Source organism: Rattus norvegicus, chromosome 11 (genome assembly GCF_036323735.1).
Source record: "Rattus norvegicus strain BN/NHsdMcwi chromosome 11, GRCr8, whole genome shotgun sequence".
NCBI lineage: Eukaryota > Metazoa > Chordata > Mammalia > Rodentia > Muridae > Rattus > Rattus norvegicus.
Genome location: NC_086029.1, coordinates 82,854,087 through 82,875,225, shown reverse-complemented (window position 1 = coordinate 82,875,225; position 21,139 = coordinate 82,854,087). Strand labels below are relative to the sequence as shown.

General features: G+C 46.7%; 1 long non-coding RNA gene across 2 annotated transcripts; it reads right to left on the bottom strand.

Moving 5' to 3' along the window:
• Window positions 1-296: 296 nt before the first annotated feature.
• On the bottom strand, window positions 297-20,724 carry LOC134481094 (uncharacterized). Of its 2 annotated transcripts, none has more exons than XR_010056314.1 (2): window positions 20,215-20,724; window positions 297-6,651 (listed from the first exon to the last, which is right to left on the bottom strand). It is a non-coding gene; the product is annotated as an uncharacterized LOC134481094 (long non-coding RNA). The 2 variants fall into 2 exon arrangements; XR_010056315.1 differs by lacking the exon at window positions 297-6,651 and adding an exon at window positions 12,008-15,170.
• Between the last annotated feature and the right edge of the window lie 415 nt (window positions 20,725-21,139).

Below are 21,139 nucleotides of genomic sequence, written 5' to 3'. Positions count from 1 at the left end.
ATCCTCTGGAAGAGCAGCCAGCACTCTTAACTGGTGAGCCATCTCTCCAGCTCCTATTGTTCACATCTTAATTGTCATCCTGGTTTTCCAAACACCTACCAGAATTACTTAGTAATCTCTGCTTAGAATATTTTAGGCCTTCTCTAACATGCGTCTCCATTTTCTTCTGGCAAAACAGTTCCAAAGGCCTCAGAACCACAAGGTAAGGTTTAGTTCCAGGCACATCCCCACTCCTGATACCAATTTTCTGTATTGAATACTTTTGCACTGCTGAGACAAACTGTACAATTTAAAACTGTATGGAGAAAAAGGTTTATTTTAGTTCACAGTTTCAAAGGCTTCAGTGCATCCCAACGAAGGAGGAGCAGAAGAGCAGCTCACAGTGTGATGGACAGGAGGCAGAGGGAAGAGCAGACTGGGGACCTAGTGTTATTTTCAAAGGCACAACCCCAGTAACTTACTTTCCCAGTTAGATCCATCCACCTTCCAAAGTTTCTACAACTCCCTAAAATAGTTAGAGACTGTCTTAGTCAAGGTTTGCATTACTGCACAAAACATCATGACCAAGAAGCGAGCTGGGGAGGAAAGGGTTTATTCAGCTTACACTTCCACATTGCTGTTCATCACCAAAGAAAGTCAGGACAGGAACTCACACAGGGCAGGAACTTGGAGCTGATGCAGAGGCCATGAAAGGGTGCTAGGTTGCACATTCATCAATAGCCTCTCAAAGTCTCTTTTCATGGTGCTACGTCTCAACTTCTCTGCGTGGCCCCTTCAGTCCTGCCTTCAACTGTCACTGAGGCTGCATCTTCACCAATGACCTCTCCTAGCCTCTCATGCTACCAAGCATCAGCTGCTACCCCTTCATGCTTTAAAACCAGTACCACCTAGGTGACTCTTACACCAAGTCTGGCTGCCAACACGAGGTACAACTATGGCTGCCTTTGGAACACAGCTTCTCTTTGCTCTCAGGAAACACTTCCCAGAAGATTTCACCTTAGTGATGCTGGTATCTTCTTTTTTTTTTTTTTAAAGTTTTTTTTTTTTTTAAGATTTATTCATTTATTATATACAAGCACACTGTAGCTGTCCTCAGACACACCAGAAGAGGGCATCGGATCTCTTTACAGATGGTTGTGAGCCACCATGTGGTTGCTGGGAATTGAACTCATGACCTCTGGAAGAGCAGTCAGATGCTCTTAACCGCTGAGCCATCTCTCCAGCCCTGATGCTGGTATCTTCTTAATCACTGCTAATTTCTTAGCTGCAGCTAACAAGCATCAATTGTCCCAGTAATGCAAAGGTTTCACTTTTTTTTTTTTTTTCGGAGCTGGGGACCGAACCCAGGGCCTTGCACTTTCTAGGCAAGCGCTCTACCACTGAGCTAAATCCCCAACCCCACAAAGGTTTCACTTTAATCTTGTTAATCACAGCTGATTCTTCAGCCCCAGCTAACCAAAACCACAGAATCTTCACAATCAAAACAGCAATGGCCCTGAAAGAGTCTTTAATTTTCCCTCTGAAATTTCACAAGCCAGGCCTCCATCTTCTGCACTATTCTCAGCATTATCTTCCAAGCTCCTACAGAACATACCACAGAGCTCTTAACATCCCAATGGCTCTGTTAGCTCAAAGTTCCAAAGTTCTTCCACAGTCATCCCAAAAACATGGCGAGGCTGTCACAGGAATACCCCACTTCTGGTACCAACTTCTGTATTAGTTAGGATTCTCTAGAGTCACAGAACTTATGGAATGTTTCTCTATATTGAGGGAGTTTATTGTAATGGCTTACAGTCTGTAGCCTAACTAACCCAACAATAATCAGTTGTGAATGGGAAGTCCAAGAATTGAGTAGTTGCTCAGTCCCATGAGGCTAATTGTTTCAGCTGTTCTTCTGTAGAAGTAGGTTCCAACAGATGTGCTGGCAAGTAAGTTCAAGCAGCTGAAGAAGAGTGAATCTTCCTTCTTCCAATGACCTTATGTAGGCCTCCAGCAGAAGGTGTGGCCAAGATTAAAGGTGTGTACCATCACACCTAGATCGGCACTTACTTTGTTCCAGGCTGATCTTGAACTCAGAGATCTCCTTGTATCAGTCTCCTGAGATTTATGGCACGTACTACCTTGCCTGGGCCTAAGCTTTTCGTGGCCACTACGCCTCAAGATCTCCATGCCAGAATTCAGGTCAGAAACTTGTGTCTTCCAGCCTCAAGATCTGGATCACGGGTGAGCCCTCCAATTCTGGATTGTAGTTCATTCCAAATATAGTCAAGTTGACAACCAGGAATAGCCGTCACAGAGACCAAGTGTTCAAACCACAAGCTCATAAGGGACAGCTCATATTCAAACCATATTACTTATTTTTTATTAGCACTCTTGATTTTTCTAGATTTCCTAGAATGGATGAAGGAAGCAACTGAAGCAGTTGCTGCCTTGTCAATTTTCCTGGATGCAGATTCTGCAAAACTCACCTTCGGAGAGTTGAATGTTCAAAATTCAAGAGGAAGCCACCAAGAGATGTGGCAGAGGAATAGCAGCTCTGATGTCATATCGACAAACATTTGTACAACATCGCCCTACATTCAAGGAGCTGTGCCAAGTGCCAGGTATACAGAGATGAAGCCAGTCCGGCCTCTGAGGTCTGCGAGCTCCCAGACAAACAGACAAGAACCAGCTGTGGTAGACTTTAAACTAGGATATAGGTCATCTGTAGGCTCCTCCCCAAACTGGGGATATTGATATTTACTTATGATTGGGTAGCCCTGACCTTTGAGTTGTTTTCCTAGTAAGAGAGAAATTCTCTGATCTACTGCCCACACCCACAAGACCAGCATGGATCAGATCTGCCTCAGGGCTGCTGGGCGTGGGCCAGTCCTATAAGAACCCAACAGTCTGAAGGGCTCATGCCCCCTAAAATCACCCATGAAGAAAATATACTTCAATGCATGTCATGCTTTAATCATGAGTCCCTTCTTATTTTAAATGAATTGAAACAAAATTTGTGGGTTTTTTTTTGTTTTGTTTTTAGACAGGGTCTCTCTACATAGTCCTAGCTGTCCTGGAATTCATGATATAGACCAGACTGGCCTTGAACTCACAAGAGATCCTCCTGCCTTTGCTTCCCAAGTACTGGAACTAAAGGTGTGCGTGCACTACCATGCACAGTTTATTTTCTTTTTAATTAAAGTTTTATTTGTTAATTTATATTTTGTACATAGGTATTTTCCTTACATGTGTGTCTGTGTACCATGTGAGCATCTGGCGGCCCATGGAAGCCAGAAAAGGGTGTTCGATCCCCTGGAACTGGAGTTACAGGCATTTGTGAACCACAATGTGGGTCCTGGGAATTAGACGCCAGACCTCTGGAGGAGCAGTCAGTGTTCTTAACTGCTGAGCCATCTCTCCAGCCCCCTAATGTCTTTAAGTTGTGTTGTGTGTATAGTGTGTAGGTACATGCACATATACATGAAGATTCTCACAGACAGGGCCAGGGTGTTGGAACCCCTAGAGCTGGAGTGACCCTTGTGAGCTGCCTTGATGGTTGGTACTGGGCATTGAACTTGGGTCCTGTGGAATAGTAGAAGATGGACGTAATGCCTGAACCATCTCTCCAGCCTGAAGGTAAGTTGTCATCAGATGTACATGATGTTACAAGAACACATTTTTGTTATTTTAATTATGAAAATACTAAATGCTTTGATGACAAATCTCGACAGAAGCATAAAGTAAAAAATAATAAATAAAATTTTTTAAAAATCTCATGTCTGGAGAGTTGGTTCAGCAGTTAAGAGCACGGACTGCTCTTCCAGAGGACCCAGGTTCAATTCCAAGCACCCAGATGGTGGCTCACAACTGTCTGTAACTCTTATTCTAGGGGATCTGATACCCTCACACAGAATACATGTAGTCAAAACACCGATGTACATAAAATAAAAATAAATTAATTATTAAAAACTGCCCTTCCGTGTCTCCTCTTACCAACCATAATACAAAAGTTTCTCGTGGTTACTTCTAGTAAATTCTTAGCAAATTTGAGCACCAATTTATATGTCTACAGATACATGGAGTTACATACCTTCTCACATTTCAGATCCCTAATTTTCTTTTCTTATTTAAAAGTGTACATTACAGAATTTTCCCATCAGCCTCGGCCTGGGTAGTGACTGCAAAGATTCACTTCTCAGCGCGAGTATACTATAATTTAGTTAATTACCCATTCACCATTTGGTAGCTATTTATACTTTCTGCCATTTTCCTTGATAATGCTATGTTGTAGTGAACATAATTATACACCCCATACTGGGCACTTCTACAAGTAAATCAGATCATGGATTTCTAAAAGTAGAACCACCAGGCTTAATTTGGGAAGATACAGCCAAATCGCTGGGCACCTCCCTCCGCTTATTTGGAACTACTGGTATATAAACATGCAGGTTCTCTTAGATCTAGAACCACACTTAGGGGCAGGCGCCATGCTGTAGGAAGCCCATTTGTAGCTCCTCTGGCTGGATGTGTCCTTCTTGTAGGGGCTCCGTGAGGTCAAGGAGATATAAATGCCCACAGCCCAGACCCTGTCATACGTGTGTAGCACGCGGGAATTTTTTTTCCCCCGATACCCTACAAGTCTACGTCCGCCTATGCCTCTTCTCAGGTCCATCCTCCTGAGTGGACGTGACTGGGACACTCACTCAGACTCCAGGGGTAATGAAATGTCTTAGCAATGGTAAGTCGTACACTCTGAAGAGGCAAAGTCAGGGCATAGTCATTGGCTGAGAACTGGGTCTTCGTGTCCTACCAAGATCTGAGGAGCCTAAGAGGCTTTAGAGTATTTAGTTCTGTGAAATGGGGTGTGTTTCTGCTGCTGTATTCACCACCCCTCCCCCACCCGACTCACAGATCGTTTTTCAACTTTAATTTTTTGTTTGGTTTCTGAGATAGGGTCTCTCTGTGTAGTCTCTGTTGGTCTGGAATTTGCTAGGTAGGCCACATAGAGATCTTTAGTCTCTTCCTTGTTAATGCAGTCCAGATTTAAAACACTAACTCTTCCTGCCCTGATCCTCCCCGTGGATGTATTAGTATTTCTAATTAACATGTTCAAACTGACCTCTACTATAGTCCTTAAAGTCTACGGCTGTCAATCACCACCGTCAACTTCCTAAATGACTCCAGCTGGCTTCTAACTGCCCTGCTGCTTGCAGCTTTGACCTGCCTCAGTCTACTCTCAAAACAGCAGCCACATCTCTCCAGTCTTTCCACACCAAGGACAGAACATGGTGCTTGTCTGCTCAAAACCCTCCAGCAGCTCCCATCGGAGTAGTAAGGCCAAATCTCAACAGCGGGAGTCCTTGTCCCAGCTACCCGACTCCTCCCACTCCTCCTCCTCTCATTCCCTCTCCTCTAGCGACACGGCTTCTGGTGGGCCTCTAACTTACTGCACGTGCTCCCACCTTCCTGTTCCCTCTGCGTTAGATGATCTACGTGAAGGAAGGTTGAGTTACCCATAAGGCAATGTGCCAGTCCATGTCCGCTTCTCCCTGGGGGAAGTCAGGCCCTTTCCGCACTTTGCTGGATTAGAGGGAGGGAAGCTTAGCAAGGCGGGTGGGTGCAGGTAGGATTTTGGTCTGCAAAGAACACACAGCCAGGAACAGCTTCGGAGAACTGGTTTATTTACGGGGAGGGAGAAGGGGAGAGGCATTTATGCCCCTGGGGAGGTGGCTAGAATCTCTGGGGCAAGGCTTGTGTGGCTGTGCGCCATTGGCCAGGGCTCCTGTGAGTGTTCTAGGATGCTTCATCCACATACTCTGGGGCTGTCCGGTGGGGATGGGGGGAACTTATAAGCTCAAAGAAGGAGTGAAGCCTGATCACTGTCAGGATAATAAATTCTTTTTTTTTTTTTTTTTTTCGGAGCTGGGGACCTAACCTAGGGCCAAGAGCTCTATCACTGAGCTAAATCCCCGACCCCAGGATAATAAATTCTTACTAGGGTTGATGGTAGGGCAGCCAATTTTACAGCACCAGGTTGGGAGGGAGCCAACCGCCACTGCAGTCCCATAGCAATGGAAGTAAGCTTCCTCCCTTCGATTATATGATTCCTCGCCAAGGACCTGTATCTAATTTATGTTAGGACTTTAATATTCCCCTTTCATTAAAAAATTTCTTAAAACTAGATACAGAATCTACGTCTGTTCTCCAGGTCTAGGCGTGGCCCTCTGCTCCTTCTCCAAATCTTTATCTAAAATGGCGTCTCCATCTTTCATCTGTGGCAGTTAACTCACTATTCTAGCTTTAGTTTAGCAGGTGGGTGTGGGATTGAACCCAGAGCCTCGGCCATGCTAAGTCAAGCACTGGGCTTCACCTCCCTGCCCCGCCCCTCAGTTTTATTCATAGAACTTATAAATCTTTTTTAAAAAATTGTTTTTGCTGTAATACTAATCACCTTTATTTATTTATTATGTTTATTTTCCGTCTCCCTCACTAGAGTTTCCGCTGCAGGAAGCCGGGCTTGGAGTGTTTCCTTTTGCTGTATCACCAACATTTGAAGCAATGCCAGCAAATTGGCAGGTGCCGGATGAATTTCTGTGGACTGGGTGAAGCTCCATTTAGGATTCAGTAAGAGGACTTGTATTTGTAGAGCCCCAAGGAAGGACAGCAGGCCTAGGGGAGACCGGGATGGAAGAAACAGAAAAGGCAGGTGATTGTGCATCCTCCAAGGATTCCCAGCATACAAGGCAAGTCCACAGCTAGAGTTTGGCCAAGAGCACATTCTGCTGGTACAGGATGGATACCGTGAAATGGGCAACTGGGGCCACTAAGCGTAGTGGTAGGCTATTTTAGCAACAGATAAAGTGGGGGCTGGATTCCGCCAAACAGCATAGTTAAGACATGAGCCAGGAAGTGCCAGGTAGACCAAACAGACTTCCAGATGCGCTGAGATGTGTGATCTACTGAGCACAGTGGCTCACATCTATAATTCTGGCTACCTGGAAGGTAGAGACTGAGAATCACTTAAGCAGGGCCAGCCTGGGCTATATAGAAGACCACCCCCATTCCTGCAACTCAAAACAAATGGATGTGTCACTCTGGATGCCAGCCACCAGCAGTGTTTGAAGGCACTCAAAGCTCATTGGCAATGGTACAGGCTGTGAGGTTCCGGGGACCAGGGAGTTAAGGCCTGAGTCACCTGTCAGCTGATCTTACCAACAAAGGCTACTGTCATCAGTCAACCTAGATCTTAGTGTCCCTGCCTTTCCAGGGCAAACTTTTGAGCTGGGTCTCAGTCAAAGATTTTAAAGGTGTGTGTGTGTGTGTGTGTGTGTGTGTGTGTGTGTGTGTGCATAGCTGTGTGTGTGGCTGTATATCTGTGTCTATGTGTCTGTGTGTGTGTGTGTGTGTGTGTGTGTGTGTGTGTCTGTGTGTGGCTGTCTGTACCTTTCTAATATCTGTTGCTAAAACAGCCTACCACGACATCAGCTTTCCATTTCTTTTTTAAAAATTTATTTATTATATATAAGCACACTGCAGCTGTCTTCAGACACACCAGAAGAGGGCATCAGGTCCCATTACAGATGATTGAGAGCCACCATGTGGTTGCTGGGATTTGAACTCAGGACCTCTGGAAGAGCAGTTGGTGCTCTTAACCACTGAGCCATCTCCCCAGCCCTGGTTTTCCATTTCTTATCCTCTTGCCTCCACCTCCCTGACGGCTTGAGGGCTTAGATTACAAGCATGTTACCGTGTGCTCAGTTTATGGGGTACTAGGGTTGAACTCAGGGCCCTGTGTATGTGAAGAAACACTCAACAAATTGAATCACATCCTCAACACTCAGAGATTTAAAAAACTTCCCCTAGAGGGCTGGAGACATGACTCACTGGTTAAGAGAACTTGCAGGTGATCCAGGTTCAGTTCCTAGATCCCCGCAACAGCTCGCAGTCATCTGTAACTCCAGGTCCAGGTGACCCGGTGCCCTTTGCTGGCCTCCATGTGCCCAGGACATCTGGTCCTTTGCAAGAGCAGCCTTGCAATATACTTGAGTGCTTGCCTGCATGAGTGTTCACAGTGTATGTACCTTGTATGTCTGGAGGTCAGAGACGGCATCGTATTCCCCAGAATTAGTTACCTTCCTTTCAGGTCCAAAGGAAGTCGCCACACTCAGACCCTCACATGGAAATTTACTAGTATTTTAAGCAACTACTGATAATTGACAGAATATTATTTGTTTAAAATGTTCAGCAGTATACTTTTGGGTGATATTTAATCAGGCTACTAACTCAATATATAGAATTATTTCTCAGTTAATGGACAGCTCCACTCCACCGTCTGGTCACTTTGGTTCACTACAGTTTCTCTTGAGTGTGGGAGCCTTTTGGAAAGGGCACTGGGCCCTTTCCCTCCCGACTCTCCTGTCTCCAGACTCTGGCTATGCAGCTCTTGAGAACCTGAACAAAGCAACAGACTTGATTTTTAAAATAGGGAATCAGGCTGGAGAGATGGTTTAGCGGTTTAAAGCACGAGCTGCTCTTCCAGATGACCTGGGTTCGGTTCCCAGCACCCACACGTCAGCTCACAACCATCTGTAACTCCTGCTCCAGGCAACCTGATACCCTCACATAGACACACATGCCGTCAAAACACCAATGTGCATAAAATAGAGTGTGTGTGTGTGTGTAATATGAGTCCTTTAATTAAAAAGAAACCAGGGGGGGTTGGGGATTTAGCTCAGTGGTAGAACGCTTACCTAGGAAGCGCAAGGCCGGGGCTGGGGATTTAGCTCAGTGGTAGAGCGCTTACCTAGGAAGCGCAAGGCCCTGGGTTCGGTCCCCAGCTCCGGAAAAAAAAAAAAAAAAAAAAAAAAAAAAGGAAGCGCAAGGCCCTGGGTTCGGTCCCCAGCTCCGAAAAAAAGAACCAAAAAAAAAAAAAAAAAAAAAAAAAAAAAAGAAACCAGGGAAAATCCTTTTAAAAGGAGAACCAGAAGAGTAAGCAATCTCCCTTACTACTCATGCCTCCTCTGTGCTTCTCTGTCATCTGTAGGAAGAAGCAGGGGAAAGGGCAAAACCATTACAGCACCTGGTGTTGTTGTCCTTGACCCTGGGAAGTTCAGGTCACCTGCCCAAGGAGGAGAGAGTTCCTCTGATATGGGTGTCAGGTAAATCCTCTCCCTCAAAGAACTTAAGAACAGTGTGGGACAGAATGGAAGAGAGGCTCCACAGCTTCCCTGCCCCACCCCCAATGCCCTCAGGACTAAGGGTAAGAAGTGGACGTGTAGGGGGAGGATGGGGAGGGGAAGCCCATATAGAAAGGGAGGGGAGGGGTTAGGGGGATGTTGGCCCGGAAACCGGGAAGGGGAATAATAATCAAAATGTAAATAAGAAATACTCAGGTTAATAAAGATAAAAAAAAAAAGTGGGCGTGTGCTCCTTATCCCATCACCTCAAGGAGATGACATCGGAGAGAACTGAAATTGGGCATCTGGAAGTGGCTCTCCCCAGGGACCGATTATAGCATGAGTGTTGAGGCAGGAGAGAAGATGTTGAACTGTAGTGGTGGTTGAATAATTCGCTCTAATCTCTCTGTTGGCGCTGCATAAGTTCCTCGATACCTATCCCAATGCTCTGGATTCTCGAATGAAAGACACACACACACACACACACACACACACACACACACACACACACACACACGACTTACATTTAATATGCCTTAAACAGCTCAATGGCTGGGCCCCATCAAATCCTCCATGTTGCTAGCACGCTCTCCCCTCTGATATCCCTACATCATTGCTTACTAAAACCTATATTTCATCCCGGCTGCCCCATTCCCAGGCCTGCAGCCCTCCTGGGCCACAGTCCCTGAGTCTTACATGTGGGCAGTCTCTCTCTGTCCCACAGCTCTCAAACCTGATCCTTCTGCTTCCTGGCATGGTAATACTACCTCTTCCTCCATCCCTTTGCCTGGGAATCCTAAAGTCCCACCTCTGTCTCTCTGCCCAGCCATTGGCTGATGGCCATTTTATTTACCAATTGGGGGGCAGTGACCCTCGTCGTCTCGCATGGAGGATTCTCTTGCAATTCCCAAATGACATAATGCAAACAAAAAACCAAATCCACAACATTACATTTTGATCAATCAATTACTTTTTGGAACAGTCTGGCTAATACAGGTTGGTCTCAAACTTACTACGTAGTTGAGGATGGCCTTGAGCTCCTGATCCTCCTGCTTCTGACTCTGGAGCTGGAACTACAGGCATGTACCGCCACACTTTACACAGTGCTCATGATGAAACGCTGGGCTTTGTGCACGCGAGGCCCCCACTCTACCAGCTGTGCTCCATCCCCGAGATGACAGCTTTTACGTGATATTCTTATTTATACTTGGAGGATTTTATACATACATTCTAGTAAGTTATTTCTCCACCAGTGAAACGAGCTAATTCAAGGCAGGTTTACTGGGAAACTGCTCTCAGGTGAATTCACTGATTCCCCCAGGAACAAGGCCAGGGATGTCTCCATGGGGAGGAAGACAGAGAGGAAGAGGAAGAGAGAAAGCTCAAGAGCAGAGAGATGGGGGAACCAAAATGTCTGAATTATATAGGAAAAGTCTCCAGAGGAGGGGATGGAAATTTTAGGGTAGAGAGTCAGGTATGCCAGGTAAAGACTGGTTTCTGGGAACCTGGAGGCCAGACCCACTTTGGTATGTTAGGTGTGCACCTCAGCAGTGTGTCTAGAAGCCAACACATACAGTGTATTTGGATTATAGTCACTTCCCCCACTCCTTCCCTTACCTCCCAGGTCCTCTCACCTCCCTACGCCCGCCCGCCATCTTCACGTCCTCGGCTCTTACAATCCTTCTGGTCCCTGTCTCTGGGTTTGAGTTCACTTGGCCCAGGGAGTGGTATGATTAGGAGGTGCTTGCTGGGGAAAGTGTCGTCTTGTTGGAGAAAGCGAGTCACTGCGAAGACAGGCTTTGAGGTCTCCTGGTACTCAAGCTCCGCCGAGTGTGGAATGAAAACACCTCCTCCTGGCTACTTTTAGATCAAGATATAGAACTCCAGGCTCCCCCAGCACCATGTCTGCCTGCACACTGGCAGGCTTCCTCCCGACATGATGAAAATGGACTGAATTTGAAACTGCAAGTCAGCCCCGATGAAATGTTTGTTTTTATAAGAGTTGCCTTGGTCATGGCATCTTTTCACAGCCATGAAACCCAAACTAAGCCACTCTTCTAAAATGGTTCTTCGTCTTGCGGAGAATAAATGTGGCAGAAATACTCCATTTGGGGCTGCATTCCACAGACACTTACTGCTCACTCTTTGATCGATTGTGAGCGTCTGTGTTAGCTGCCATCCAGTGTGGTGGGAGAAACTCCTCAGATGAGGTCTGAGAGCTACATCTATCTATGGTGTCTTAGGGTTTTACTGCTGTGAACAGACACCATGACCAAGGCAACTCTTTTATGAGGACAACATTCAATTGGGGCTGGCTTACAGGTTCAGAGGTTCAGTCCATTATCATCAAGGTGGGAACATGGCAGCGTCTAGGCAGGCATGGTGCAAGAGAAACTGAGAGTTCTATATTTTGTCCCAAAAGCAAACAGATGAAGACTGGCTTCCAGGAAGCTAAGATGAGGGTCTTAAATCCTATGCCCAACAAGGTCATACCTATTCCAACAAGGCCACACCTCCTAATAGTGTCATGCCCTGGACCAAGCACATACAAACCATCACATATGGCTATAGAGATATGAATTTGGAGAGTGGTTTGACACTATGGTCATTTAGCAGAATAATAGTAGTAGGTGTGCCCTTGTAGGGCGGCTATGAACTCCCCACTATTGGGTTCTTGGCTGGATTTACAGTGCTAGGCATATGTCTCCTCCTGTGAGATAGGCCTTAAATCTGATCAGAAAGCAGTTGGTTACCCCTACAGGGCTTGTCATGACAGTCATTGTTTTGGCTCTCGGTATTCACATTGGGTAATGACCTCCTCACCCCTGTAACTTGCAGGGCACCTTCTAGGACTATGAAATCTAGCCAGCAAGGAGGAAACCTCCTGGTCAGTATCAACTTGATTTCTCAATGGCCTGTGACCAAGGTGTGTGGTGTCTTCAGCAAGAGGCTCCTACGATCAAGTGAGAAAATATATATTTTTAAAGCCATTCACTTATGCTATAAGACTACTAAAACAATGGTCCTCAAAGAGTTAACATTTCCATAAGAATCTCATGCTGCAAGAAAGGAAAGCTGAAACTTTGGTGCCAGCCAGAGGCGAAATTCGTGATGGTCGTGGGCATTGTTCTATTGCTCTGAAGAGACGGCCACAACCCAGGTAACGCCTTTAAAAGAAGCTTAGGGTTTCAGAGACTAGTCTGTTATCATATGGCAGGGAGCATGGTGGTGTGCGGGCAGGTGTTGGAGCAGTAGCTGAGAGCTACATCCTGATCTGTAGGCAGAGGACAAAGAACACTGAGCCTGGCACCGGCTTTTGAAACCCCAAAGCACACCTCCTCCACCATCATGCCTCCTCATCCTTTAATCCTTTCAGACCCCATCACGCCCTGATGGTTAAGCATTCAAATATGTGAGCCTATGGAGGCCATTCACACGATAAGTAAAAAAAGACAAGAACTTTCAGGGACACACCCTGTGCTGGTGCAACCTTTACACCCCTCTATTTTCCTTTCTTTCTTTCTTTTTTTAGATGAACTCATTTATTTGACATATTAAGTTATGCAAAGAAAAATATGTGCAACTGCATAAAAAGAACCACTTTTTCATACTATTAAACACAGCAGTGGCCAAAATTGTAGAATGGACCCCAGGATTTAATGCAAAAAAACAAAAAAAAAAAAAAACAAAAAACAAAAAACAACAAAAAAAAAAAACCCAGAAAAAAAACAAAAAGTACAGAAACATGTCAGGCTTCTAATGTCACGGAACCCAGCACTACACCGGCTTCTTGGCTTCTCCCAAGTCTTTTTCACTTTCTAATATCTGCTGGAGATCAGTATATGCAGCTTCTAACCGGCGATGGCGATCTGGGATCATCATCGGAACTCTTGGATCTCTGCCTGCTTCTTTTTGTTATTTTGTACAAACGTAGGCTCAAGATAGATCCCCATTATAATGAGGTACCTAAAAGCCTAGAGGGCTTAGCTAATAACCTGTCTTTCCCAGACACTTCTCCCTACAAAAGGTATTTAATTTCAGGCGCACCCTGAGAAGTGGGGGCTACATATCCACTTTCCAACATGACAGTAAATGTCTTAAAACCATGGACTGCCTCTTGTCATCGAGATCTGCTGTGGGGGCGCCATAGAGAAGGCCTTTGCCTATGGAGCCACCACTTAACCTCCTGTAGAAGGCCTCTCTGCACTCCCAGCCAAGGGCCACCAAGCCAAGCTCAAGCCAACTGCAGACAAACCAAACTCTCCCCTGTGGTGCCAGCTGGAGCTCCCCCACTTTACCCCGGCCCTGGGCTAGATCCAGCCCTCAGACTCCCCACTCTGTTCTCATCTCTCCCGGGGAACCTGGGGGTCTGAAAGCCTGAGAACCAGACAGCCCTGGCTTTGTCACAGGCCTGGGGACCCCTGAGCCAGCTCCGGCTGTCCAGGGCCTCAGAATGCATTCCCCCCAACCCCTGGAGAGGTGTCCCTATGGGCCCACACTCACCTGGTGATGTCATGGGGTAAACACAGTTCAACTCCTGCATCCTGCCTGCAGCGGCTGTGCCCTGTGGCAGAGTGGATGTGGGACCCACTAACCCTACACAGTACATAAGATAAATAAATCTTTTTTTAAAAAAAAACGATGGTCCAGAGTTAGTTCCACCTTTGCCAGGCCATGATAATGGTTATAGAGGATGTCACTGTCAGGGAAACTGGTTAAGGAGTATATGGGACTTGTCTCTGCAATCTTCCTTCTTCCTCCTTCCTTTCCTTTCCTCCTTTGTAGTAATTTTTTGTTTGTTTGTTGTTTTTTGAGGTACCATCTCCTGAATTACAGGCTGGTCTTAAATCAAAGTCAGCCAAATGTGGTCTTCCCTTCTCTCCCCGGTCCTTGGCCACTGGCCCACGAGGACAAAAGGGACAGAATCAATTTGAACAGGGTTTCAGAGGGCCTGCAACTGTGACAGAGATGACAGATAGAGACAGCTCGACTTCATTCAGGATGAATCAAGGGCTATATCAGTTTTGGGGAGTGGGTGGGGATTTCTATGGTGGGTACATGTCATTGGCCACAGTTTGGGGTACCAAATGCCTCATTTGCATGGAGCGGCATTCCAGGAATTCCAGGTTCTTATTGGGAGAAAGGAAGCTGACCCTGTAATCTCACCAAGGCTATGTGACATTCCCCAGGTAGAGGGTGTTGGGTTTTGAGCTCCTCAGACAAGGTTAGAGAAGGAGATGCCCTACTGGTAAAGGGAGTCCTCTGTTTTCCCAGGAGTCCTCCATTTTGCCTCCAGTCCAAAAACACTGACTGGTTAGTGGTATGCTACGACCTTAATTAGCAGGGTTTTCTTCAGCCAAGGGTAGCCTTGAATTTCTAACACTCTTCCCTTCACCTCCCAAGTACACGAGCTCCAGGTGTGGGTCACCACGCTGGACTCTATGCAGGGTTAGGGATAGAGGCTGGGCTTCATGCAAGCCAGCAAGCACTCCACCAACTAGGTCCCATCCTAGCCACTCTCTCTGTAACCTTCCTACAAATATACGATTATTTCAAAGTAAAAGCCTCTTGAAAGAATAAACCAGAGGACAGAGGTTGGCTCTGCAGTAGATCACAGGCTTAGTATGTCTGAAGTCAAGCCCCAATAATATTTTTTTTTCTTTTCTTTTTTTTCGGAGCTGGGGACCGAACCCAGGGCCTTGCGCTTGCTAGGCAAGCGCTCTACCACTGAGCTAAATCCACAGCCCCCCCCCAATAATATTTTTTAAATCACAAGTAATGTAAAAAATAATAAATCCTGTAACACTTATATCACTGTCACTTTATTCAGAGATAACAGCTGCTGGGAATTTGGTGCCTAACTTTCTTCATCTTTTTTGTGTTTAAAATGTTATAATTTTGGATATTATATCATTTTTTTCTTAAAATTAAAATAAAATTTGGATTAGTGGTACAGTTTAGCAGGAGAACACTTGCCTGGCATACATGAAGACCTCAGTTTGTTCACCAGCACTGCCAAAATAAAATAAAATATTTTTAAATTATTAAAATTATATATATATATGGCCACAGTGTAGTGCCCCTCCACATCTACAGTCCGGCAGCTTGTGATGTTTTCCCATCGATTGTACCTCGGGGGCCTTTCTTTGTCTCTGTTTGAATTCTCTTTCTGATGGCTACACGGTGTTCATGGGGGACGACTTATTAGTCAGGACTTGTTTGGTAGTAAGAAACTCAGTGCCAGCTTGAACTAGTCTAGACAAGAAGGGGATCTGGGCATAAAGTAAATGGGAAGGCATCTGGCGGGGGCCCGGGGGACCACTGGGGCAAGGCGGGATTTCCAAGTTCTCTGACTCTTGGCCTCACCGCAGTCTGTCCTCCGGACCCGCGTTACACTTTTAGATGGGCTCTCTGTCTCAATTCTAGTTGCAAAGTTTTCGAAAGGCTCCGAGTGGCCCGCTGTGGGATCAGTGAACGCACTGACTCGATCAACTGCGTGTCAGGAAGGCGGGCTTCGGACAAGAGCCAGGTGAAGAGGGTTGGGAGATAAAGCTTTAACTACGGGGAAGATCCCCGCCCCCTTGCAAAGGATCTGTCCTGGGCAGATGGTGTTTGGGGTATGGATGGAACATAACTAATTTAAGCGCCCCATCACTGGGGTGTTTTGACTTTTTACTCTTAAATAATGCTGCCTCACACAGCCACGTGTGCACACCGTCGCTAAGGCATCAGGGTTTTCTGGGCGGTAGTACTAGGACGGAATCGCTGAGCCCCCAGGACTGTGCTGAAGGCCAATTTTACTTCATCCCCGCCAGCCACTCGAGGGTTACCACTTCCTCATTTTCTCCCCAGAGCTTTTTAAATTTCCAATTGGGGGGGCGGGTGGGGGGCGGCAGCGTGTGTGTGTGTGTGTGTGTGTGTGTGTGTGTGTGTGTGTGTATAGTTTGCATTTTTAAAACGATTCATCATGGTAACTGAGTGTATTTTTCTTGCAGTGCTTAGTCATTCATGTTTCCTTCTTGTGATTTCTCTACCCCTTGTGTAATGGTTTTCAATAAGATTCATATATATTGGAGCTTCAACTTCCGTGGATTTTTTTTAATCCTTTCTCTTATATATGTTGCAAATGTCTTCTCCCCCAACGATTTGATACAAAAGTGTCCAATTGTGTGTGTGGGGGTGGGGGGTATTGGGTGTCAAACCTGTGGCCTCTGTGTATGTAGACGTGTGTATCTGTGTACACTCCTGTTGCAGGGTAGTGATGGACCAGGACTATAATCCCATCACTCAGGAGGCAAGGTAGGTGGATCTCTCTGAGTTTAAGGCTAGCCTGGTCTACAGAGTGAGTTCCAGGACAGGCGGGGCTACACAGAGAAGCCTTGTCTCAAACAACAAGAACAACAAATGTGTAAGTCCCTGTGTAGGCCAGAGGTTGTTACCAATTGTCTCGCTCTATCAGGATGCGGGGCATCCTCCTCCTGTACTCCTCTCTACTGTGCTCCCTTGCGGCAGGGTCTCCCACTGAGCCTGAAATGTGCATCTTCCTGCCAGGCTCTCACCTGCTTCTCCTGCCCCTGCTTAGTTTTGCTTGTTTTCGCCTTTGGGATCTTTCCAAGTTGTACTGAACTCTAGATAAATAAGGTAGGAGGAAATCTTGTATAATATTGACTTCCTTTCTAAGGTAGCATATCATTTTATTCTTTAATCCATCTGTCCTGTGTAGGATGATGTCATTATGCAGCAAGGCGGGTCCAGGATAAAATGAAGCCTATCATTGGATGAGAAGGGCGGGTAGGCGGGGAAAATGTCTAGGAAGGAGGGAGGAGGAGGAGGAGGAGCGAGAGATCAAGATGGAGTCACGGAGGAGGATGGTTCAGATTTAAATGAACTAGATCGATTTTATCTCATCTAGGTGGATGGTTTACATCTTAACCAATTGGCAGAGAATTTATTGTGTGGATGAATTGTGGATTGAGAATTTAACATGTAAATCTAATTGCTAAATTATTATAAGTTTCTGGAACTTTGAATTTACCCAGCTAAAAAGGATGGTGTGAAAGAAATGACTGAGGCAGTTGGAGCGCACGGATCTGGTTCTGTTGCCCTCACGGAGTGAGAACTCGTAGTGCCCACGGAACAAGAGGTGTGTGTTTGTGTCAGGTGTGGCAACTACTGCCTAGGGGACCTCGTGGAGGGGGCAGCTAAAAGGGAGACAGCTGGGAGAGGGTGGCTTGCGGACTGGACCACGTGGCAGAGCAGCAGCGGGATAGAGCGGATTCGGCTCATGGGAACTGATAGAAAAACGTTCCTTTCTTAATTTTTACTGCAACAATCATGCTTTCAACAAAGAGAATTTTCTTTCTTCATTTCTTTGGGTTTTTTTGAGACAGCTGAAGAATGATAAAGCAAGAAAATTGATACAACCTCTGGCCTTCACAGATACATCATGTTTGGCGGTGCTGGTGGTGCTGGTGGAGTTTTTTGAGACAGGGTTTCCCTGTATAGCTCGGGCTATCTTGGAACTCACTCTGCACACCAGGCTGGCCTTAAACTCAGAGATCCAGCCACCTCTGCCTCCCAATGCTGGGATTAAAGGGTCGCTACCACCCAGCGACCGTACATTTTATTCTTCATTTAGTTTCTATTTATAATAATAAATTTAACTCTGACTTGGAAAAAATAAGGAAATATAGACCTTAAAGGAATGCAATGAGAGCTCAGAGGTTGTGGGGTATCGTGCTCCTGAGCTCCCGTAGGAATGGTCTGCTGAAGTATTAGAGCTGTCCACAGTCAGCAGTGATGGCTTTCTTGCTGGTCTTGCTATTCCCGGACCCAAAGTGCTTCATGGCTTCCACAATGCTTCTGCCGTGGTTCATTGTTCCAAAGACCCAGGCTTGTCATCCAACCACTTGGCAGCGCAGATTAAAAACTAGAAACCGGGTTGGGGATTTAGCTCAGTGGTAGAGCGCTTGCCTAGCAAGCTCAAGGCCCTGGGTTCGGTCCCCAGCTCTGAAGTAAAAAAAAAAAAAAATACACAAAAACAAAACAAAACAAAAACCTAGAAACCGTTTGTGGTTTGGTCCAGCTTTTTCCATGGAAAAGATACCAGAACCTGCATGCTTCAGGATGAAGCTCTCATCCTTATTTCTCCCTGTCGGTGAACTTGCCACCAAGGCTACCCTGGTGCATGAAGTTGCCACCTTGGCACAATCGTCCTGCAATAATTCAATCAAAGAAGGAACCCTTGTGACCAAACACTGTCTCCAGAGCTCGAGGAAAAACTTCTCTGTTCTCTTAGGAACTCTGCGTTCAGACATCACAAAGGAAACACTGCGGTGCGGAAGACTTGGCGAGGCCAGTAGTGCATGGCTACAGGGGCCAAGGCCATCTGTAGACCCGACTTTTTAAAAAAATCTCTAGATAGTTTATAATTTTTGGTCACTATTGTATTATGATTTCTTTACCATTGTGTTTTCTAACTGTGAAAACTATTGATTGTGCCTTGTAATCAACCAAATTACTGAACTCCATTAGTGTTTTAAGGGTTATATGCTAAAGTCCCAAATATTCTAGGTTAATAATAAAAGACCTATAATAATGGTCCTCTTGACTCGTTGGTGCTTTTTCCCTTGACTTTGACATCAACACTGTGGTATCTGCAAGTGGAATGTCTCTTTGGTGCCCTCTGGGACATGACTTAGCTTTGTTTCCTACTGGAAGGAAGCCTCTTGACCACAGGTGTAGCTTTGCCACTTTGTGCTGATGTAGGGCAGCAATCTCTTGAGGTTGCCTCTACTCGTTGGAATACGGTCTCCCTCCGAGTGTGGCTTTCAAACTTTTCATGGGCATCTCCCATCATGAGGCAAATGGGCAGTGATTGAAGGAAAACCCTATGGCATGCCCTGACTGTCAGCAAACAACTGAGCCCACCCCAGCCTACATCTTCCCACACAGCCCCTCTGTTCTGCCACTACTGGAAGACTGGGCTACTCGGTAGTCTTCTGTTTCCGACTCGACACACAATACCCTCATCCCCAACGCCATTTGTTTTCCTTGGCTTTAGCGTAATTGGTCAAAGACCTGAATTAGTGTCCTGTGGCCCTTATCACCCTAGATCTGACCAAGAGAGATCTACCTACAGAGAGCAAACACGGCATGGAGAGAGGCTAGCCACTTATCTTGATACCAGCCACTTATCTTGATGCCACCTGGGATTATGTTCTGGTCCAAAGGCTGCACAGAGCTGACCCCACCTCTGCCTGGCTGAGGCATTTGGGAGAGCAGACCCTGGCAGACCCTGCACCATGCTTACGCAGTGCAGTAGAGCTGGCCCTAGTGGTAGAGGCACCAATGAGTCAGCACTGAGGGCATGAGCAAGGGAGACCTGGCCCCGCCCCTCATCTGCTGTGAGGTGGCTTGGGTGAACTAGCCAGGACAGTTCTGGAGAGAGCTGGCCCTGGCGGCCTGTGTGCAGGAGAGCTGGTGGGCTGACCAACTCAGCTACCACTCAGATCCAGGCTTTTCCTTGGCCTACCCCAACATGTACCCCATATACGAGTTCCTGTTTGTGAGGGGGCTGGTCCTGCTGTTCCAGTGCTTCAGGATCTCCATGACACAGGGCAACAGCAGGATAGCCAAGAGGATCCAATGTTGATAGAGTAGCAGAAGCCAGAGGCCTCGAGCCAGACCAATGACTCACTGCAACGAACATTTGCAAGTAAAGATGTGTGGACAAAAGGGCATACTGTGTGACACACTGTGGCACTCTACAGCTTCCGAGTTGAGATGTGTGTTGTTTTAATTTTTTAAATTTTTATTTATTTTCTTTTTGAGGGGGAGGTTGCAAAGGTAGGGGTAGATGCAAAGGGAAGGGAGAAGAATGGGACTGGGGTGCATAATGTGAAATACAGAGAGAGTCAATACAAAGTTTCTAAAAACCGCACTTAGCTAGGCACCTTAATCGCAACTCTTGAGTGCTAAAAGCAGAAAGAGCAGAAGTGTAAGGTCCATCCTGGGCTACGTGAAATCCTATCTCAAAACAAACAGAAGAACATACCATCATCACCCCGTCTAGCTGCCAAGGCTTTAAGTGAGACAGATGCCATTCCAGGCACAGGAATTCAGGACAGAGATCGGTCTCTCTTCAGACTCTCTCTTGGCTCCTCCTCCTAGTTTGACCACTGGCCTGGGCTACAGCCTCCGTCCAGCTCTCAACTGGCATCCTCCTCCGGAGTCAGGGCCTTTTAAAGCGATTTGCCTTTGTCCCAAGCCTGGCTTCTGAGCTGCCAGAGAGGAAGGTCCCAACAGCCACGCCCCGCTGACCTGGCCCTGCCCTCTTCCCTTTGTCCCCCACCCCCACCCCCCAACGCTGTGCTGGGTTGGGTGGGGGATCCAGGCAGCTGGATACATGGAGTCAAGGGGAGGCCAATTTGGTGATTAGAAAAAAAAAAAAGAGAGGAAGGGGAAAGTGTTTTATAAAAAGATAAGGAGAGATGGAATGTATTTGGTGGATGTGAAGTCAGGTGTGGGGGAAGGGAGTTACTCTTCCGGCCAGTGCTAAGGCATCTCTTTCCCATGAGGGACATGCATTGGTGGGAGGGGATTTGAGGGAGGGGAGGGGGAGGGGAAGGGAGAGGGAGGGAGGGGAAAGGGAGGAGGGCAGAGGACAGGAGAGGAGGAGAGGGGAGGGGGAGGGAGGGGAAAGGGAGGAGACCGGAGGGGAGAGAAGAGGGGAGGACAGGAGAGGGGAGGGGAGGGGAGGGGAGGGGAGGGGAGGGGAGGGGAGGGGAGAGGAGAGGAGAGGAGAGGAGAGGAAAGGTGTAGAGGCGGGCCATGAGCACATGGAGAGAGAGAGGGAGGGAATGGGGCGAGAGGGTAAGGAGTGGGAGCAAAGGCAAGAGAGAGAGGGGAGGAGAGGAGGGAAGGGCAGGGGAGTGGAGTGGGGAAAGAGGAGAGGAGGGGGAGAGAGAAGGGGGAGGGGT